This window comes from Tamandua tetradactyla, chromosome 3 (genome assembly GCF_023851605.1).
Source record: "Tamandua tetradactyla isolate mTamTet1 chromosome 3, mTamTet1.pri, whole genome shotgun sequence".
NCBI classification, from domain to species: domain Eukaryota; kingdom Metazoa; phylum Chordata; class Mammalia; order Pilosa; family Myrmecophagidae; genus Tamandua; species Tamandua tetradactyla.
Genome location: NC_135329.1, coordinates 179498356 through 179519835, shown reverse-complemented (window position 1 = coordinate 179519835; position 21480 = coordinate 179498356).

The window sequence follows — 21480 nt, the reverse complement described above, 5'->3', positions numbered from 1 at the left end:
CCCTCCTCTCCATTCATAACTTCCTATACCAGGGATTTAGCCCCATCTAAAAACAAGGGTACATTTTCTTATACTGAATTAAGAGTTGAGAAGAAATACATACATCTATTCTTTAGAGGCCTCTGAAACTTGCGCCAATACTCTAAACAGAATTTGTGGAGGAGTATGGAATTTGAAATTTGGCTCTGTGTTGTGCCCTTGTACAAATAGCTCAATTTTCTGAGTCTCAGAAAATAATAGCAATATATTGGTGAGGATTCTGGGCTCATTCTATCTTCCTGCTCTGCCATACTCTAGTGGTTCTGAGATGGCTGCCCTCCCCCAGGCATCTAGGTCTTCTTCCTCAGGGGAAGAGAAAGGATAGGTAATAGGCAAAGGAACATACCAGCTGAATCTTTCCTTTTTGATAGGAACACACTAGCTTTCCTGAAAGCCTTCCCAGGTGGAATTACAGTTTCCTTTCATTGGCTAGAGTTGTGTCACATGGTCACCCATAGCTGCAAGGAAGCCTGGGAAATCACGTTTTTTAAGTTGCCATACTGCGAACTGAACAAAAGCAGGCTTCTGTTAGTTTGGAAGAGAGGGAAAGCGGATGCTGGGGGCCATGGCAGTGTTTACGCCAATCGACTTCTCAATGTTTTTGTGAGGATTAAATGAGACATTTTGTGGAATGTCACATGCATCTAAGATGCCTAATAGTAAGTCTGTTCATGACAGGACTTTGTCGGGGCCATATCCCTCATGTGGACGAAGCTGTGTGCATCCAGGAAGAAAATCAAGCATGCACTGATGGGGCTTCACAGGGAGCCCTGCTGCGTGCCATCAACATCCTTGACCTCTATTCCTAGACTCGAGAGTCTCCTGCTCAGGGGGTTAAACCCCTGTCCCGACAGCACTCCCATGGGTGTTATAACAGCAGGTCTGCCAAGATCTTGGCCGGTTCTGGTGCCCTACATCATCCTCTGGGCTCGCCTACGTCTGAATATAATAATATGTTGATAAAATACCTTGTCAAACTCCACAGCAGTTCTCTGCCACATGGTCTCATTACACTCTTGCTTCATAATTAAAATTGAAAGAACACAAGCCCGCTGGACCTGTTATTAGCATGCAGTATGGCTGCCATGGAAGGAACGTCTCGTTTGATTTCTGGGCTTGGCCCCATATGCTGGCGGGGGTCTGGGGCCTTTGTTCTATGTGGTGATTCAACTTCCTCCAATTTTTTTTTTTAATCGAGCAAAATGTACGTGCATGAGGTACTGTTTTTCTGCTCTCAGTGGTGAGGTGTAGGGTGGGAAGTCCATATGACAGGACTGATGTGGAAGATGAAAGTAACTTGTGAGATGAAAATGACCTGGAGAAGAGATTAAACTAGCGTTTCATACTCTGGAAAGAAAAATGCTGTTTTTCAAACATTCCCATCCTACTCACTGCGAGTTGGAACTATTCAGAATACCTTATAGCGTACCTTTCTGAAGTGCCCAGGTTTCTGGGAAAAAGCATTAAATATACATATATACATTTTGGTGGGGGAGTGCTCTTCATTTCTAGCAAAAGTTTACCATGGGGATGGTGAATTGACTTTCTAGAATTAAAACCCATAAATCAGCATGCAAACGACAAGCCCATGCACTGCATTTGGCTAGAGGCTGCCTGTCCATAGGAAGGAAAGAGAAAACTGAGATCTCCTACCTTCAACTACAGTTTGCTGTGCTGCCAAGACCCCAAGAGGCTCAGACTCCAGTTAATCTTCTCAAATGACAGCGAAAGTCTGCCATGGCTACATCTTGTGCAAGACAAGGGGAAGACAATATAATGATTCTTGTTTTTGAGGAAACCTCAATTGTAAAGTCTCTTATACCTTCCAAGAAAGTATCTGGATAAAAGCCAGATATTATTCAGGTGCTGCAAATGGCAATGTGGGCTGCAGTGAGTGGGAAATCGAGAGGAAGGGACTATGTCAGACGTGGGTTACCTGATAAATATATTGGTCTGGGCTATGTTTATTTCAGGTGACAAAAAACATATTCACATTATTGTAAGGAGAAAAAAAAAAGAATGTGTTGCTCTGTAACTGGAAACTCCAAAGGTGGATCCAAATGCTTTAGGCAACAGCTGGATTCAAGGGCTCAAAATGGATTTGTTTTTCTCTCCATCTCTCATCCCTACCAGTCCCTTCTTAGTTCATTCTCAGATGGGCTATCTCCACATGACAGTCACTGATATCTTGAATTAATGTTTTTCTGACTTAGCAACATCATGGTATTAGTTAGCTATTGCTGTAAAAAATACTGTATAATGACAACAAAATCTCAATGGCACACAATAAGAAGATTTTATTTCTTGCCAATCTGGCAGTTGACCCTGGGAAGCTTTGCTTCAGTTTGTGGCAGCTGAGTCACTCTGTTCCATGTTTATTCCTTCTGAGGCTACAGATGAAGGAGCACAAGCTACCCGGGGATGTTCTTCTCAAGTCAAGAGCAGAGGTATAAAAATTTATATTTTGACTAGTGCATTTCTTAATATAATTTATATGGACAGGTTAATTGAACACCATAAGTACATGGAACCTTGAATAGGGCATGAGATTTTGTAAGTTTGTCCAGTGTGTTGCCCTGATAACTCCCAGAGTGATTTGAACGGTGACTAAAGAAGTATTTGCAAAGTCCCCTTGGGGGAATGGCAAGAAAGGGGGAAAATTCAACTTCCCCATTTGGAGAATTCCTGATATTCTCACAAGCAGTGGGGACAATCAAATCAATAGGCTGAGCCCTCAATCTTGGGGTTTGTTCATACAAAACTTATCCCAACAAAGGATAGGCTAAGCCTAGTTAAAATTAGGCTTAAGGGTCACCTCCAGAGAACCTCTTTCGTTGCTCAGATGTGGCCCATCTCTCTCTCAGCCAACACAGAAAGCAAACTCACTGCCCTCTCCCTCTCTATGTGGGACATGACTCCCAGGGGTATAAACCTCCCTGGCAATGTGGGGCAGAAATTCTAGAATGAGCTGGAACTCAGCATCAAGGGATTGAGAAAGCCACCTCAACTGAAAGGGGAAAGAGAGAAATGAGACAAAATAAAGTGTCAGTGGCTGGGAGATTTCAAAAAGAGTCAAGAGGTTATCCTGGAGGTTATTCTTAAGCATTATATAGATATACCCTCTTTAGTTTAAGGTGTGTTAGAGAGGCTAAAGTGCCTGAAACTGTAGAGCTGTGTTCCAGTAGCCATGTTTCTTTAAGATGATTGTATAATGATATAACTTTTGCAATGTGACTGTGTGATTGTGAAAGCCTTGTGTCTGATGTTCCTTTTATCTATGGTATAGACAGATGAGTAAAAAATATGGATTAAAAATCAATAGATATTAGTGGGCATAAATGTTAAAATAAATTGAGTAAATTGGAATACTAGTGATCAATGAAAGGAAGTGGTAAGGGGTATAGGAAAAAACCAGGGGGAACAAAGGTTAAAATATATTGGGTAGATGGAAATACTAGTGGTCAATGAGAGGGAGGGGTAACAGGTATGGTATGTATGAGTTTTTTCTTTTTTCTTTTTATTTCTTTTTCTGGAATGATGCAAATGTTCTAAGAAATGATCATGGTGATGAATATACAATTATGTGATGATATAGTGAGTCATTGATTATACACCAAGTATGGACTGTTCATATGTTAAGAATGTTTGTGTTTGTATGTTATTTTGTTTTGTCAATAAAAATATTTAAAAAAAAAAGCAGAGATACAAATGGGAGTGTCTTAAAGGATATTTCCAGCCTCTGTTTGTGTCATGTTTACTAACATCTCATTGATGAAAGTAAGTCACATGGCTAAGTCTGAAGTCAAGAGGCAAGAAAATTATTATATATAGGAGGAACTGCAAAGTTACATGGCCAAGGGTATGAGTAGAAGGAGAGGTGAAGAATTAGGACCAATAATTCAATCTACCACAGAAGACATCTCTTTTCCAGGGTGCAGCTATCAATCCTAGAGTGGAACTCATTGGGCTTTATTTGGGTGACATCCCTGAACCAATCTCTGGGATGGAAATGGAGAATTCTGAATGACTGACTGAGTGATTCAGATACAGCCCATCCTATGAAGGTGGTATTAATGGTTATGCAACAGGACATTGCATTTGGTAATTCCTGAGGACCACCTAGAGTGCAGAAAGAATACTCCAGAAGAAAAAGAAGGGATATGAAAAAGCATGCCTAGCAGATAAGAGGCATAGCTGCCACTGTTCACTTTATGAAAAAAGGGGTCTTCAACTACCTTGAAAATGTCTCTCAGATGGGTAAGGGTATAGCAGTCAGGGATGGTGTGTGCTGATGATTCCTCATCACAAATTCTACTAGTGCATATGTTGAGGATCTCCACATTTATATATATTCACATATATGCATACATGCACACTTACGCAAAGATGCATATATTCAAATGGGCATGGACTTTCTTTCTGCTAAAAATCGTGACTCTAAGTACGAAGTTGATAGATTTTCTGTGATTGTCACTATCACTGGGAGTACATAACAAATCATCCCAAAACTTAGTGGTTTAAAACAATGGCAACATTCATTTTACTCAGAAATCTGCAATGTGGGCTTGGCAGGAATAGCTCCTCTCTGCTCCATGTGGTGTCAGCTGGGGCAGCTCAGACTGAGCGCTGAATCATCTGATGGCTCGTTCACAAGTCTGGTGGTTAATCTTGGCTGTCGGCTGAGACCTTAACTCATCCGACAGCCAACTGTGGAACTGGAAACTCAGCCATCTGTGAGAATGGAAATACTGCTGTGGCCATTTTTGGAAAACTCAATCTGCATAGTAGCTTTCCCCTACCTGCTCTCATTTGAGTATGAAAAAAAAAAAAAAGAGATTTGGAGCCAGTCAGATGAAAGTTAAAATTCTTGATCTACCATTAACTATCCATGTGATTTTTAGTGACATTGTTCAGCCTTTGTGAGTACTGGGCTGCTGTAACAAAATTATCACAAATGTGGTGGCTTCAAACAACCAAAACTTATTCTCTCACAGATTTGGAGACTAGAAGTCTAAATATCAAGGTGTCAGCAGGACTACACTCTCCCTAATGGCTCTAGGGAAGAATTCTTCTGCTTTGGTTTGCTACAGCTGCCAGAATGCAATATACCAGAGATGGAATGGCTTTTAAAAATAGAATTTATTACATTACAGTTTCCAGTTCTAATGACGTAACAATGTCCAAACCACAGCATCCAGATAGATACCTTGACTCAAGAAAGGCCGATGGGTCCAGAACACTGCTGTCAGCTGGAAAGGCACATGGCTGGTGTTTGCTGGTCCTTTGGCTTCTGGTTTCAAACATCTTCCCTGGGGTTATTTTCTTTCTGCACTTCCAAACATCTGAATCTTGTTTGGGCTCACTCTGTCAGCTCTATGCCAAAATGTCTGCCCTTTTAAAAGACTCCAGTAAACTCATCAAGACACACCTTAAATAAGCAGGATCACAGCTCTGTCTGATCAAAAGATCACAGCCACAATTGAATGGATTCTATCTCCATGGAAGCAATCTAATCAAAGGATCTCACTCTACAATGTTGAATCAGGATTAGAAGACAAGGCTTTTCTGGAGTACATAATTTCAAACCAGCACACCTTGTCTTTTCCTAGCTTCTGGTAGTGGCTGACAATCCTTGATGTCATATAAGTTGTGGCACCAGTCTCTGCTTCCATCTTCACATGGTATTCTCCTCTCTGTGTCCCTTCAACTCTTCTTATAAGGACACCAGGAATATTGGGGTAAGGGCCCATTTTACTCTAGTATGGCCTCTCTTAGTTAATTATATTTGCAACAGTGCTATTTCCAAATAGCATTGCATGTTCAGGTACTGAGGTTCAGACTTCAACTTATCTTTTAAGGAAATACAATTCACCCCATAACAAAGCAGTCAAATGAAAGTTAAAATCCCTGTTCTATAATTAATTAGATGTGTGATTGATCTTAATTATATATTCAGCCTCTCTGAGTCTTAAGTTCATTATCCACAAAACTAGTAAGTAGAAATTATGTTGGGCAGCTGTGAAAAATAAGAGAAGTGATTTTTGTAAAGATCCTAACCCAATAGAGTGTAGTGCTCTTTCCTGTGCTCTCAGACCTGCCCTCAGGAGTTTTCTTGAGTCATTTAGAGTGGCTGGAGTTAGGACTCCAATTTCTTCCTGGCCCTCAGGGCATGTATGTGTGACACCCAGCATAAGTGAGTCAAGAATGGACCCTGGACTTTAGTAAAAAGGACCCAGTAACCTTTTGATCCATAGATCTTTTAACAGAAGCCAATGAATTTGAGCCTAGAACATGCTCACAGAGGCACACAAGGGGCTGTGAACCAAATTTAGTATACAAGTAATTCAAAATTGATAAAGTCCTTCACAGCCCTGTAAAATAATATGAAAACAAAGTTATCAAATTAATAGAAAGAAGTAATTTATCCAAATAAAGTCATGGTTTGAAAAGTTTCCTGACTTTCTAATACTTCTGCTTGATATGTGTAAGTTAGTATGCAAATAACATCTTCTGGGTCAAACATCATTTATTTTGGGGATCTTCTCTCCCCTACAAAAAGCCCATTCCTTTTGAGACTTCACAAATTATCTTCCCTCAAAATATATAGTTTCGTCTTACGGGAGGTAATATCGCAAATTTTTCCCACTCCACACTCCTGTTTTAATGAAGATTTATATTTCTCTAGAAAAGGAATAAATAAATAAAAATCTGGACTCCTCATTGATGCTGTTAACTAGGACTTTGGGAAGCTCTCCATCCAGGTATCACCAGCTCCTTTCCTGCTATCTAGTCCTTCATTCCTGCAACAACAAAGCTCCTCAGTGACAATCCCTGCCTGGCCTATTCTGGCCTAAAGGACTTGAAGGAAAAGTGGGGTTGAACCAAGGGCACCTTAACTTTTTGATTCAGGACCTCCAGATAGAGACACTAGGCTATCCCTTCAAGCTCCTTTAGTTTGAGATTTACCCAGGATAAGTTCAGATCCAAGTGCCAAACAACACTCAAATGGAGGCTTAGAGACATTCAAAGTAAATGAAAATGAATTTGCCTTATTAAATGTCCCACTAGACAGACCCCCTATTCTTTACCCAGTTGTCAGGCAAAGCCCCTTTGGGGAAGTGCGAAATAGCATACATGCAAAAAAATTGTTTTCCAGATATCCCTCAAAAAATTTTATCTTCTGGAGCAAGAAATTTAATTACCTCTATTGCATATACTTGCATGATCACATTCTTTTAATTGCATGAAACTGTTCAGTCCTTCAAAATATAGGGGATGAATTCCAGACTCAGAAATGTCTTTGACATCAGATGTGTCTTCAAAGAAACATGATTTGATGTAAACAACTGCTGGCTAGTATTGTTATTTGCTGCTCTTTGATATTGTCAAGCAATCACTTGCTCTCATACTTCGCTGCTATGTTGACAAAGAGGGACCAATGAGTTTTTATTAAACCCTCCTAGTGCTGAGTCCTACAATGAAATTCATCCTAATCTTTTGCTAATCCTATTCTTTGCTGCTTCTTATAGTACATAAATCTTCCTCAACCTCTGAGTGAGATCATGCCCTTCTCCAACATTTTTCAATCTCAATTCCACTTCTCTTGAAATAAAGTGAGCAGAAGTGAACCTGAGACTCCCCACAAGGGCAGAGTCACACCACCTCTTCAAGGGGAAGCCAATTAACTGTGAAATAACCAGCAATATTTTTAGCACTCTCTTCACTTTTATAAAAGAGATTGAGATGTCACATTTACTTGGCTAATGGTGATTGCTCATAAGAAAAGCTGAAGTAACCTAAAGGTAGCTAATCATACTATCTGGGCAAAGGATTGAAGACTTACCCCTTTAGTCCTAAGATACTTTAGGAGATCCTCTCTGGATATTACAAGAGAGGCATATACAAAGGATCAGACATGGTGCTAGGAATGGGTATACAGAGGAGGGGACAAACACTTCAGGGAATGGAAAAATAAGGGGGGTATAAAGCTCTAATATTTATTGAGAATTTAATATGTACCAGGGACTCTTTGTAGGGGCTCTTCTTGGATTGGTTCATTTAATCCTCCCAACAGCCTAAAAACTGAAGGCTATTATCATCATAATTTTACGGAGGGGGAGAATGAACTTTGGAGAGATTTCCTGAACCTTTTTAAGCCCATGATTTTAATTAACTTCAATGCCTTCCACATCATCAGGCACTTTGTTTTAAATGCATTACCTCACTTAACTCCCACAACAATCCTATGAAGTGACTTCTCATTTTACAGTTGAAAGCTAAGTCCCAGAGAGGTTAGATAAATTCCTCAAGGTCACACAGCTAGCATGTGGCAGGGATTAGATTCATACTCAGTTCTATCTACTGCACTGGAGTACCTTTCTCTGCTCCTCTGAGGGTGCTAGAAGTCACCACACTAACTCCTCCCCACCTCACCCCACCCCACCCCACCATCACAGAGACTGCTTGAATCATGAGTCATCTGCTGCTTATATTGCAGAAAGTCAGAGCCCTTTGGGACCTTAGAGATCTGGGGAGATGTGTGTGTGTATGTGTGTGCATGTGTGTATGTGTATGTGAGAGAGAGAGAGAGAGATTGAGATTTGCCCAAGGAAATACATAAAGCCCCGAGGGGTCATTCGATTTTTCCATCTTTCTCAGTTTCTTGACTTTCTGTCTTTGGACTTCTTTAGAAGTTTGACTGGTTCCTGCCTTTGGCATTTTAACCACCACCCTGCATTCTTGGGAAGCTCAAATAAGCTTGCTAGTTCTTGGAAGCTGAGTTTGTAAGCAATCACTGAGTCTAGCAATAGCGTGATACCAACGATCAATAGAAACAGAAAAGCCAGGAGGCAACCAGAATGTAATCTGTTTTGGATGGTATAGGGACATTCCCACTCTCACCCCCACTCCTTGAGATTTCTGATAGGTTTTTCAGTTACATAGAGGTTGCTGCATCTCATGAGTTACAGTAAACTCTGACCCTCAAATTTTAGGGAGACGAGAGAGGTCTCCTTTGATGAGTGCTTACCACATGAGGTCCACCAATCAGTGCAGATTTACATAAGTTAGTTATTATAACTTCAATTTATAGGTAGGAAAACTGAGGATCAGAGAAATTAAGTAACTTGCCCAAAACCAATAACAAATAATTAATACTTGGACCCACTCTCCACATTTAGTACATCACTGAGTCAGGATTTGAACCCATGCCTACCTACATGCTAGGTCTGCTTTCTTTCTATTACCATGCCACTGAATAGAGTGAATGCCACTGTCTGTTTCCTACTTACCTTTGTCTTTTGAGGGCAAGTATGTGTGTCTCTGTTCGCCATTTCCATCCTACCTTGAGGATTTGTTCATAATGGAAAATGAGACAAGAACAAAAGCCCTGTCAGTTACTAACCCTTTCTTTAGGTTTTTGTTGCTATGGATTATATCGTTATCAGCCTTTGCTGTGGCTGCAGCTACATTTCCCAACCAGCTAAGTGAAGTCCATGTATGGCCGGTCCAATGAACAGCAGAACAAAAAGCCACAAATTATCTCTATAGAACATTAATCGAAGGTCTCCGTGCTATAGAATCCTTCTCTCAATTAGGGACCTGTCTCGGGAGTAATGTTCTCTCTAAAACTCATGATATACACAGCTCTATAAATCGATGAAAGACTTGTGACCATTAAACTTAATTGATACTGAATTTAGAAGAATGCATTTCAATCATGTTGCCATTTTATTTGAAAATCAGTTTCTGGCCGTACCTCTTTCCTTCTCTCAGCATGCAGAATCACGTAGCACCTCGAAGTGAGATTTCTAGGAGCCCGGGAAGAGAAGCTCTAAGTGGAAGGCCTCAGAACAGGGCAAACAAGCAGAAGAGGCTTTGCGGTGCTGTAAACAAGTAGACATAAAACTGGAAATAAAAACTGATTTTAAGTAAAATCATCAACAACCTAGTTTTATATAGTGCCCTGTATGTTCCTCAGGAACAATAGCCAGTGGCATTTAATAGTGAAACATGTTTTTTTTTTTAAAAAGGCTGCTCCAAGGACCATGCTAGGAAAGTAATTAACTTGTTGAATATGTTCTCAGGCTTGAGTAGGTGCAAGTCTTTTCCAGAGATTACTGACGGCAGTGGTGCTAGGGAGCTGAAGTTTTCTGTAATTGGTCTGGAAAGAGGCTATGCTGAAAGGAGAGAACAGACAGCATCTCTTAAGTGTGTTTGGGGTGCGTGTATGTTCATGGGTAAATTGTAGGATCTGGTCCCCTCTATAGAAAACCCTCCAAAATGTGATCAGATTATCTAACCTAGAACTACCATTGATGCTATTGTGACAAAGTAACAGAAGCAATACAGCGTTGATTGTGTCTAGAGGTCCGGAGTGTTCAAATGTACTTACCATGTCACAATTTTGTAAATGCATTCATGGAGACAAGAAAAAACACAAAAACAAAAACACTGAGAGAAAGACAGACGTTTCTTTTTAAAAGGAAAACAAAAAACCCATAAGAAGTAAATTAGCACAAAAACCTTTCAGAAATGCTTTACTGTGGATTGGTAATTTGTACCAAACACCCACAGTTATCCAGCTCTGTGAAGACTTTTTAAAAAAGTGTTCTTTATCTAGCAACTCTAGTTTATCCATATTAGTTCATAAGGACACACAACTGTGCCTTATTCAAACCTATTTCCTCCTGGGGGGGGACATCAATAGGATAATTGACTTTTTCCCCTAAATTTGTCTAGTTTTCTTTTATTCCTTTTTCTCTAATTTGTGAACATAAGAATAAGTGAACATTATCCGTCTAGGAACAAGCTTATAACGTAAGCAGTTGTCCTGAGAAAAGTGATTTCTCCCTTACGTAGACTACCTGTACCCCAAGCCTCATTTATAGATATTGACTGTCTGCAAAATGCCTAAAAGACCCAGTTAAAGAAGTCAAAATAAAAGAGTTAATTTAGTCATTCAACTCTAAAACAATTGTTAAATTTTTGATGTTGTAATATATCTCCTTATTTAAATTAAGATCATAGGATATAATTTGAAATATAATTTTTTACCCTTCTTTGAAATCAAGTGGTGGGTGGGTAAAATTTTAGAGATTTAGGAAGCTGCATACAACTTGAAGAATTGTGATAATCTTCATTTGAGTAAGATGTGCACGTTTGTTTTATTTCTCCAACATTTATGGATCACAAGATCTCTATTAGATAATGTACAGATACAACCCAAAAAAGATATAGCACCCTGTATACATTACTAAAAGCTTGCAATCTAAGAGAGATTAGAATTAAAAAACAAATGACCTTTATCCAAGGTAGAATGTGATCTGTGACATAAAAAAGACACCAAAAGCTATGAGTCAAAGAAGGACAAGGTCACATCAGTTTTCCATGAGTTGGGAACAATCAGGGAAGCCTTGATGAGAGAGTTTGCATTTGACAGAGTTCGAAGCCTCTCATACCTATAGCTATGGTAGATATTAAACATGGCCCAACTTCTATTCAGATAAACATGGATCTGAATGACAACCAGGCTTTTTATAAGCAAGAAAATGTATGCAAATTAAACCACCTGATTAGGAAAAGTGTGTGGCCTGGTCAGAGAATATTGAATAGCTCAGTCTGGCTGAAGTGTAGGGAATGTAAAGAATGGTGATGAATGTTAAGGTGAGAATAACATTCAAGGCTCCCAATTGCTAGAACGAGGTGTACAGTACAAAAGCAGGATTTTGTGCAGGGGAGTGACATCATCAGCACTGTAATTTATGGATTGCAAAGAAAAGAAGTTTGGTTAATTAAGTTCAAAAGAGCTCTATTGGAAGTATACTTGGTAGCTCACGGACTCAACAAGAAGGGTGGAAAAGAGACATGGGAAATGGAAAGATGAAGATGCTGAGAATTCAGTTGATCATGCTGCAGGAATAGCTTGGGTAGGACCCCCCACTCAGACCCCACTAGTGGGAGCTGCTGGACTTCTGACCCCACAGCCATCACTGCCCTAGGACACAGGGTCCTGGGCCTGCCATTCCCACCACAATGGATGTTAAATTGTTCCTGCTTCTTTGCATCCCTAGCTCCAGGCACAGGGCTCTAGATGGGATATCTGATTGGCTAAACTTGCAGTCATTTGCCCTCACCCTAGCTGCCAAGGGCCTAGGGGCACAACATCCTGGCTTTCTCTATGTCTGGGTGAATGTCTATACAAGTAAGGGAAGAGAAAGAATTCCAGTGGTAGGAGGTCCAAAAAAAAGTCCAACAAATGCCCTTGATGAAGTCATAGATGAAAACATGCATCCTAGTTGGGTAGGGTTATATGGTAACAAAGTCCCACAAACTGGTTAGCTTAAACCACAGAAATTTATTGTCTCACAGTTCTGGAGGCTAAAGTCCAAATCAAGGTGGGTGTCAGTAGGGTCATGCTCTCTGGCAATCCACGTAGTTCTTCAGTTTATAGCATAACTTAATCTCTGCCTCTGTCCATGGCTGTCTTCTTGTGTCCAAGTCATATGGGGTTAGGACCCACCCTAATCCCTTTGGCCTCATCTGAACTAATAGCACCTTTGAAGATTCTATTTCCAAATAAGAGCACATTCATGAGACCAGGCTTAGGACCTGAACATACCTTTTTCAGGGACACATTACACCATGATTGCGTGGGGTCACAGACAAAGGAGAGAGAGGATTTCCAATAGAAGAATGTCAAATTTTCCCATAATATTAAGGAAGTAGAAAATGCAAAAAAAAAAAAAAGCCATTGGGCATTACAGTTGGGAGGTCATCTATGTTCTGGGATTTTTCACAAATTTCATTTGCATATATACTCAGAGCATATAAATACATATTCAAATTTGTGACATATGCAAATATGCAGCTGTAATTATTTGCTATACAAATTTACATTTTGAGAATTTGGGAAAGACTGTTAACTCTTTCAGGCCAATATGGAAATAAGCAATTTCATACCTTTATGTATGACCAGGCCTGAATTTTAAATGAGAATAATACATTGAATAATACATTCAGATTGAATTCTAAGAGTTTGTGAAATACTCTACTATCTCTTCAGGCTGTACTAAAAGACCTAGGAAAGAAAAGTCTCACTTAAATAATCCTGAAAGTAAACTTCACAATCTCACTTTAACATTCTTATTATAATTCTGGTAGAATTAAGCCTCCTTTGTGGCTGTAAATTTGAATCTTAGTGAGACAAGCAAAACTTTGTTAATACCTCATAATTTAAATAGAATGTGAAACTGATGCAAGAAAAAAGCTCACGAACATGTTCAGAAAATTTACAACATGAAACACCACACAATTGCCAATATTTAAAGGTTATGTCCATCATGTTGGAAAGTGGCATAAAGTTTTCACCCTTTCAAATAATTGGGCATCATGCTGATGGGTAAAATTGTACATGTCAGTGATTCGTGTGCTGATATAGGGAAATTGACAGATACTGTTTAAAGGAAGCCAAAGTTTTTGTGTATCAACATGTCATGCTGAGAATAATTACACAACTGTTGTGTTACCCTCAGCACTGCCATATATTATAATATCCACTGACTCTTCCAGAGTTCTTTTCTTTTGCATAGTACAGCAATTCTGGGAAATATATATTTTTAAAATGGTTGATGCTAATACGCTTTATAAATGAAGCTCAAAGCTTATAAACCTCATAAACATTGTCCTTACTACAGAGGGTGCATTTAGATATGGCCTCACTCTATATTCATTAGTTTTAGTATAATCATCAACATGAAATTATGGGCTAGTAGGTCTAGAAAGGACCTCAAGAGGTCAACCAGCGTTTGCTGCAGCCATCAAAGTAAGTCTGCTCTCAAGCCAACCATCCTCATGAGAATCATCATCAATAAATTCTTTAGTTAGTATCCACTGTGTGTGAGTGTGTCGGAGTGACTGGGTGTGCATTTCTGTGTGTTCTGCTGTTCTAAGTGCCAAGCAAAGTCAGGCAGGGCCAGCTGGTTCAAAATCTCTTTGGCAATATCTGTTCAAGTAGCTTGTTATTATTTACATAGCATTTCATATTTGCAGAGGGATTCTCCAGCACTTATGAATCCTTAGAATATTAGTGTAAGGGAAGACAGACCCAGTTCTTCTTCCATACACAAGTTCAGAACAATTAAGAGACTTGAAGAGGTCTGCAAATTAGTGGCTGAACAAGAATTAGAATTCTGTGTCCTTGATCCTGAATTCTTTTCAAGTCCGCTGCCTTTTTTTTTTTTTAATTCACCTTTCACTCCAGTTATTATCTTCATCTATTAGGTCCTGACAAATCTAGGGGGACCATGGGGATTAAAGTTGGTCTAATGCATATGCTTTACCGAGTGATTCGACTATGAGAAGATTCATGTCGCTGGCATGGCTTGCACCACTTTGCACCTTTGCTGAGCTGGTTTGTTTGCGGCCCTGGGGAAAGGAAGCTTGGTAATCGGAGTGCAGAGGGCACTGAGTTTCCTCCCCTGGAGGTGACAGGAGTATATATGCGAGTATATTTTGACAGGCTGGAGCTAAGAAAATACAATATGTTCCCAGTTAAAAACAGAAAACACAATGTAATAAATAAAGACCTTTCTGACTTTGTCATCAATGTTAATTAATGCTGCAGATTGGTTGTATGTTATTGAGCCTGCACAGGTGCACGCAGGGCTGGGGATGTTAGGCCATCTTGCAATAATTACGGCTAGGCAAACCAGTTAGAATGAGAACCAGATACTTCTTTTTCTCAAAACTTGCTTCAGCTGTCCCTTTGGAACTAACAAATTGCTCAGGTGAAAGTCATCCCCTGCCAGTTTTCTGCAATTTCTCCAGCTTCATGCAGCTTTTCATTTTCTTGTTTCTTGTCATGAACATAGAAAAAGAGCCACCTAATACCTTTGGGATGACATTTACAGTTTGGCTGTAAAGTGGAAATGTCGGACAAGTCAGAAGAGGGTTGTCTTTCACAACAGGATTTCGGAATTTGTCAGCTGCCTTGCAACTATCTGACAGATAATTACACGGGTGATTTCTACCACAAACGGGAAATATTTTTGTTCCAAGGTTGATAGCTAAGCAGCACTGATTTAAAACTCTATGCCAACTGTGCCTACTTACCCAGGAGGCAACTAACACATGGGCGGTATCCTACAGATATGGTACCGGTGAGGCAAGAGGTAAAAATGTATGGCCACAGGTTAGAAACTTAAGGCAGAGAAGATAAAATCAAGTAATCCCATTTGCCAAGCAAATGCACTCAGGGATTTGATGGGCAATTCATTACCCTGTTTTGAGGCAGACATGTTCTGTGTTTGTAAATGAACTCAATATATTTTCTGAATATGTGTAGCACTGAAAAGAGAGATGTAATCAGCGTAAATGGGCACTCTCCCATCCATTGTTACATGATGTGATACCTTGGTGAGGGTTATTATCCAACATTTGACCCTGACTTTGCAGTCTTACAGCTAGGAATCCTTGGCCTGTCATTCAATCCCTTGTTAATCAGACCAACAAAAAACTGACACCATCAGCCCAAATGTATGTAAAGTTTAGTTGTACAATAAAGCAAATGTTAAAGCATTTTAATGTGAAGAGTATCAGAGACCCCCATGTTGGGGTATCAGTGAACCTTTCTTTGAAGAGGAATGTATCATTTAGAAATGTGTTTGGTACGAATAACAGAAAACTCAACTAAGAGTGGCTTGAACAAATAGGTATTTGTTTTGTGTGAAGAATGTATTGCAAGGGCAAGGATAGATATTGGGAGAGTGTTAGGGTATTATGAGTAAGATAGCAAGAACTAGAGTGTAGCTGTGAAGAGGTGAAAAAGTACATGGATTTCAGTACATTTCAAAAAAAAGATAAAAGGATACAAAAGCAAATGTATCAGAGATAATATAATAAATATGAGGGAAGAAAGAGGATTTGGGCTTACACAACTGAGTGAAGCCTCAGAAATGGTTAACTTTTAAAGAAGACAAGGTACGGGGAAGATGAGGTGAATGTCATGCATTCATTTATGAAGACATTATCTTGAGTTGTCTTTGAGACATCCCATTGGTGATGTCAAATCACCAGTTGGATTTCCAAACCTGAAGGGCAAAGAAGAGGTCCAGATTGGAAATATATATTTGTAGATTATCTACTAATAGGTGGTCACTGAAGTGGTGTGCATGGATGGGGTCACCTAGGAATACAATACGGAATAACAAGAGAATTTAGGAATTGGCCTTGAACTTCAACTCTCTTTAGCAAGGTAGAGCATGATTAGCATGGGAATGAAATAGAATGAAGCAACCAAAGATTTGGAAAGAAAGTGAGTTGCTGTCAGAAGCTATTTAAGCCTGAAACAAATGGTGAATGCAAAAATACTAGTTGAATGAACATAGGAAGAAGTCGCTACAATTTTTTGGCCCGTTAGCTAAGGTGTCTGTTAAGTAATTATACTCCAAGCTATTCTCAACCTGCTTATGCCTTGCCTGACTCTACTATAAAGGAGAGAAAAACCTAGATATTTACTTTTACCTCTCTCTGAGGTGGGTTTGCCAGACAAAACCAAATATGTTCATGTCTCATCTTTCCTGCTCAGAACCTTAAAGTGGCATCTCCTTCCTCTCCAAAAAATAAGACACACATCTTTAACTTGGCTTATGAGACTGTGTGTGGCCTGTCCACTGCCTTTCTCTCCAGGCTCATCTTGCACCATCCTTTCCTTCCCTCTTGCAACTCCACTTCTACGGGCCTTCTTTCAATGCCTTGTTTTTCCTCTGCTCCTTTTGGCCACAGGGGCGCTGAAACTGCCATTCTTTCTCCCACCCACATCTATAAGTGATTCTTTTTCTTTCTTCAGATCCCAGCTTAAACATCATTTCTTTAGGCATGTCTTCCTGGACCCCACAGACTGTGTCAGATCCCCCTATAATACCACTTCATGGAAGCTTTCCTTTGCACAATACAGTACAATTGTCATTTTAAGTTTATTCTTGTGATTATTTGGCTCATGTCTACGCTCACTACTAGATTGTGAGTTCTATGATCACAGGGACTGTGTTCTCCTTCCATCACATCCTCGACACCAGCATAGTGTCTGGCACTTATTAGACAGCTAATAAAAGTCTGTTGAAATAAGTGATGGAATGAAAAAGAGGACTGATTGGCCAAAACATTCTCTTGATGGAATGGAGTAAAAGAAAGATTGTTTATATTTGCCATTCATTCTTGAAACAAATATTGATAAGCACCTACTAGTTCAAAGGTCCATGTCTTGGCAATGAAAATAAAAAGATAAATGAGATAATGTCCCTGCCCTCGAGGATTTTGTATTCTGGTTGGGGGGATAGATATATAAGCCCACGAATATGAATTAAAAAAAAACCACACATTTCTATCGCTTTCAATCATGAGACACAAACCTGATTTGTCTACTCCCCATGCACTTCATGGCATCATTACTTTTCATTTATATTATTTCTGAGTTTTAGGTTCACAGATTACAGTGATTTTATGTTAACTTGGCTGCTTCCCAGTGATATGTATGGAGAAGTTGTATAAACAAGTTAGGTTCAAATCCAGTTATGGGGGGAATTACTTCTGGGCGGGTTTTCTATAGCCAACCATCATAGCCATGGAAATATGTGTTCTCATGGAGTTTTCTCCTTGAGGGTGGAACTTCCTGATTGTTTTCTTATATGCAGAGGTACATTTAACTTTGGAGTGGAAATATTCTCTTTGATGACCACATCAGTTGCCACACTTTTGAGATAGGATGTTCCTCAGTTATTTCTGGGTCGTGGACAGAGCAAGAGTTGTCAACAGCTCAAACATGGTCTATAACATTCTGAAAATACCTGAAAAGTACATTACAAAAAGCATAAAGCCAGTGTTTTTGTTGTTGTTGCTGTCATTTGCTATGTTTGTGAATAGAATAGGGAAAACCCCTTCATGAAGATGAATGATGTCTTGTCAGAAATCTGTCTCACTCAAGTGTACAAAGCTCTTTTGTGAGCTTTCCATTAGGTGTAGAACCTCTGTTGCACACACACGATTCCTCTAATAAGGCCACCCACTTGACAATTCTGGCACTGTGTCTAAACATTCAGGAAATGTCTGCAAATCAAAAGCTACTCTGTTATGGACAAATATCAATTTTTTATTCTTGTCATATAAACTTCCTTCTCCTTTCTGTCCCCCTTGCTATATTCTTTGAGGGAAAGTTCCCACTGCATACTGTCATGGTAGGAGAGCAATTCTTTATTCCTTGTCTCCCAAATGGAGGCTTGGCAGAGGTGGGTGGTATGCAAACTTTTCCCCTCTTGCTCCAGCTATAGATCACAGTTCCTTCTGTCTGGAGACTGAGAATGTGGAGCTGGTAAGACAATAAGGTCTGTTAAGATTCCACTGAGGTACCAGGTGGTGATAGAGTTGGAGGTGGCCAGGACACCAGACTCTTCTTGCTGGAATACAATTGTCCTTCCATTCTCTTGACCTTTCATGATAGCTCAGTTCTCATGTATTTTTCAAGCCTTGTTCCACAAATTTCTATAACCAAAAATTATCCTCCAAAAAATCCCTTTGTTAAAAAAAAATTGCTTAAGATAGCCAGAGTAGTTTCAGTAGCTGACAATTAGGAATCCTGAATGATATGTACTCCAGGAGCTTAAGAAAGCATACACACATGCGCACACACACACATATACATGAAAGCCCTTTATGAAATCCACAGGTATATGATTTGGCACAATGAAAGCTTTCTCCTGCCACATTCCACGTAATAACTTTTCTTTATAATGGAAATCCTCAATGTGGATTATTACAGCACATCACAAATTGCTGAAAAGGGCTTGGCCATACCGACTGTTAGTTTTCTTATTGCTGCTGTGACAAATACCACAAATTTAACAGCTTAAACAATACAAATCTATCATCTCACAGTTTCTGGGGGTCAGAATCCATGTGTACTCAGCTGATTTCTCTGCTCCAAGTATCACAAGGTCCAAATTAAGGTGTTGGTCAACATTGGTTCTCATTTGGAGGCTTGGTGGAGAATCTGCTTGAACATTCATTCAGGTTGTGGACAGAATTCAGTCCCATGTGGGTGTAGAACTGAGATCCCCATTTTCTTTGTGGTTGCTCTCAGTTTCTAGAAGCTGTCTGCATTCCCTGGTTTGTGGCCGTCACTTTCATCTTCAAAGTCAGTATTAGTGGTTCAAGTCCTTCTTATATTCTGAATCTCTCTCACCTCCCACCCCACCCCTCTCATCTCTCCTCCACTATTCCTTTCTGCTGCTTCTGAGTAAAGGAGAGAGGGTAGGAAGGAAGACATTCTCAGACTGCAGTGCAGTTTGAAGGAGAATTTGACAAGGCTGTCTGGGATTCCATACTCCCAATTGCAGCAGTGGTCAACTCAATCACATAGCCTTGTATTGGTTTCCTTCCTTCCCTGTTTTATTCTCCCAGAACAACTAGCATAACTTCCCAAGTGAACTCTCTGCTAAGTCTTTGCTTTGACTTTCAGGGAAATCCATATTCAGCTTCTTCCTAAACTATATATCTGTGAAATCACGCATTAAAATAATATACAATTATCAAAACTGATCAAATCCAGCATATTACCTAAACTTAACTCACATACCACCTATTTTAGGAACATCTCCCAGGAATGGGTCTACTTTAGTATCCCTACTGAACTCAAGTCATTTACAGGGACCAGTCTGTAGGAAGTGTGGCTCATTGCAAATGAGGCAGTGGTTATCAGAAGGCAATAGCTGAGAGCCTCCATCAATTCACTTCCTGCAATCAGATATTTGGGAGATGCAATTTCATAGACACCACAGTATACATGTAATAAAAATTATGAAGGTGATAAATACATGACAAAACTTTTGGAAGCCTGGCTCTGTCACAATTGCTAAGAAACAAATTTGCCATGTACATTGTTCTAAGATACCAGTCCTTGAAAGTCTAACTACAAATGAGAGCAAATCTCTTGTTTCTCATGCAGAAGAATAAATGAGTTTGGGGCAGACTTCTTTACAAAGCTGTCGAGATCAGTGAACGATATTTCTTTTCCTTTACCTCTCCTTCTCTTCTCATCTTCTAAAGTGTTTCCCCGAAAGTCCTTATATGATTCTGCTCTTTGGTTTTCTAATTCAGTTCTTCTACAGTTGGCAGAGGAATCCTTTTGAAGTAAGCATGACTGAAAAAAATAAATGCTGTTAGCTGAGTAACAAGAGCTTCCTTAAGGAGATAAGTGTTCTGAAATCTCTGTTTGCCTGTGGGGGCTAGTAATAGCAGGTTTATTGAATAACTGTTTATTTAATTATTTCTCCTTTGGGGCAGGTATGTTGGTATTCATTCAACACTGGGTAAATCTGTTTTACTCATTCTCTCTCTACTTTTGCAGTTAGTGAAATAGCATCTCAGATCTGTTATAACCCTCAATCCCAGTTAAAATAAAATCTAGAAACACAAAACAAAGACATGCTTTTAGGTTTTCTTTCCAGAAGATGTTGTTTTAGGAAAAATTTAGAATGATCTAGAAATTTCCTGAATGCTTCTCATGGTATAAACTTATTGTAAAAAATATATATGTCTGTTAACGCACCAGCAGGGCAAATATTGAGAAGGATATGAAATGGGTTTCAGCAGCCTGAGGCTTTGTTGAAGTTGATAAAGGAGGGTCCAATTTAACTTGTGTTTGGATATTATCCCAGAGCTATCACTTTATTGCTGCTTCTGCTGCATTATGGTGGATATGTAGAAGATGAGGATATGATGTTTGTAACGTGGTGCATTTCTTAATCCATTTCCTGTCATATTAAGTAAATAACTCACCATGAAATGCCTTCAGGAGAGGACTCCAAAATGCAACAGAGCTGGAGCAATGTAAAAATGTTCTGATATGGAAATTAATAAGCCAAGCCAGGGAGCATGGTTTCATGGGTTATCATAGTACTAGAAACAGGGGCACCATTTAATTTGTTTTATCCCCATTCCTGGTTGACTCTTAAATTATGAACCCATAAAACCTCTGGAAGCAACTGCCTAGAAACCAACATTGCAACAAAACTGGCCTTTCCGTAGCCCCAAAGGACTTCTGGGTTTCAGCAAAACCCAGGGCTATGGATGTGGGCCTGTTCCTCCCTGATAACAAGACTCCTGTTTTCCATTTTAAAGTAGCAAAGCCTGCATCCTAGAGCGATAAAAAGGTTTGCACAAGGTTACACTGTGGGAATAGTCCAAAATAATAGACCAAGAGTAGAACTCATGCCTCCTGCCTTTTATTTCAATGTTTCAACCTCCTCCTTGGAAATTATTTATGCGTGGAACTTGCATACACACAGAGATTTCGCAAATACTGTATTTAAGGGTACTTAGTCGTAGCCCAGCTATTCTTGTGTCCCTACTAGAACTACTGTTGCAGAGAATGAAAACAAGGGGAGAATT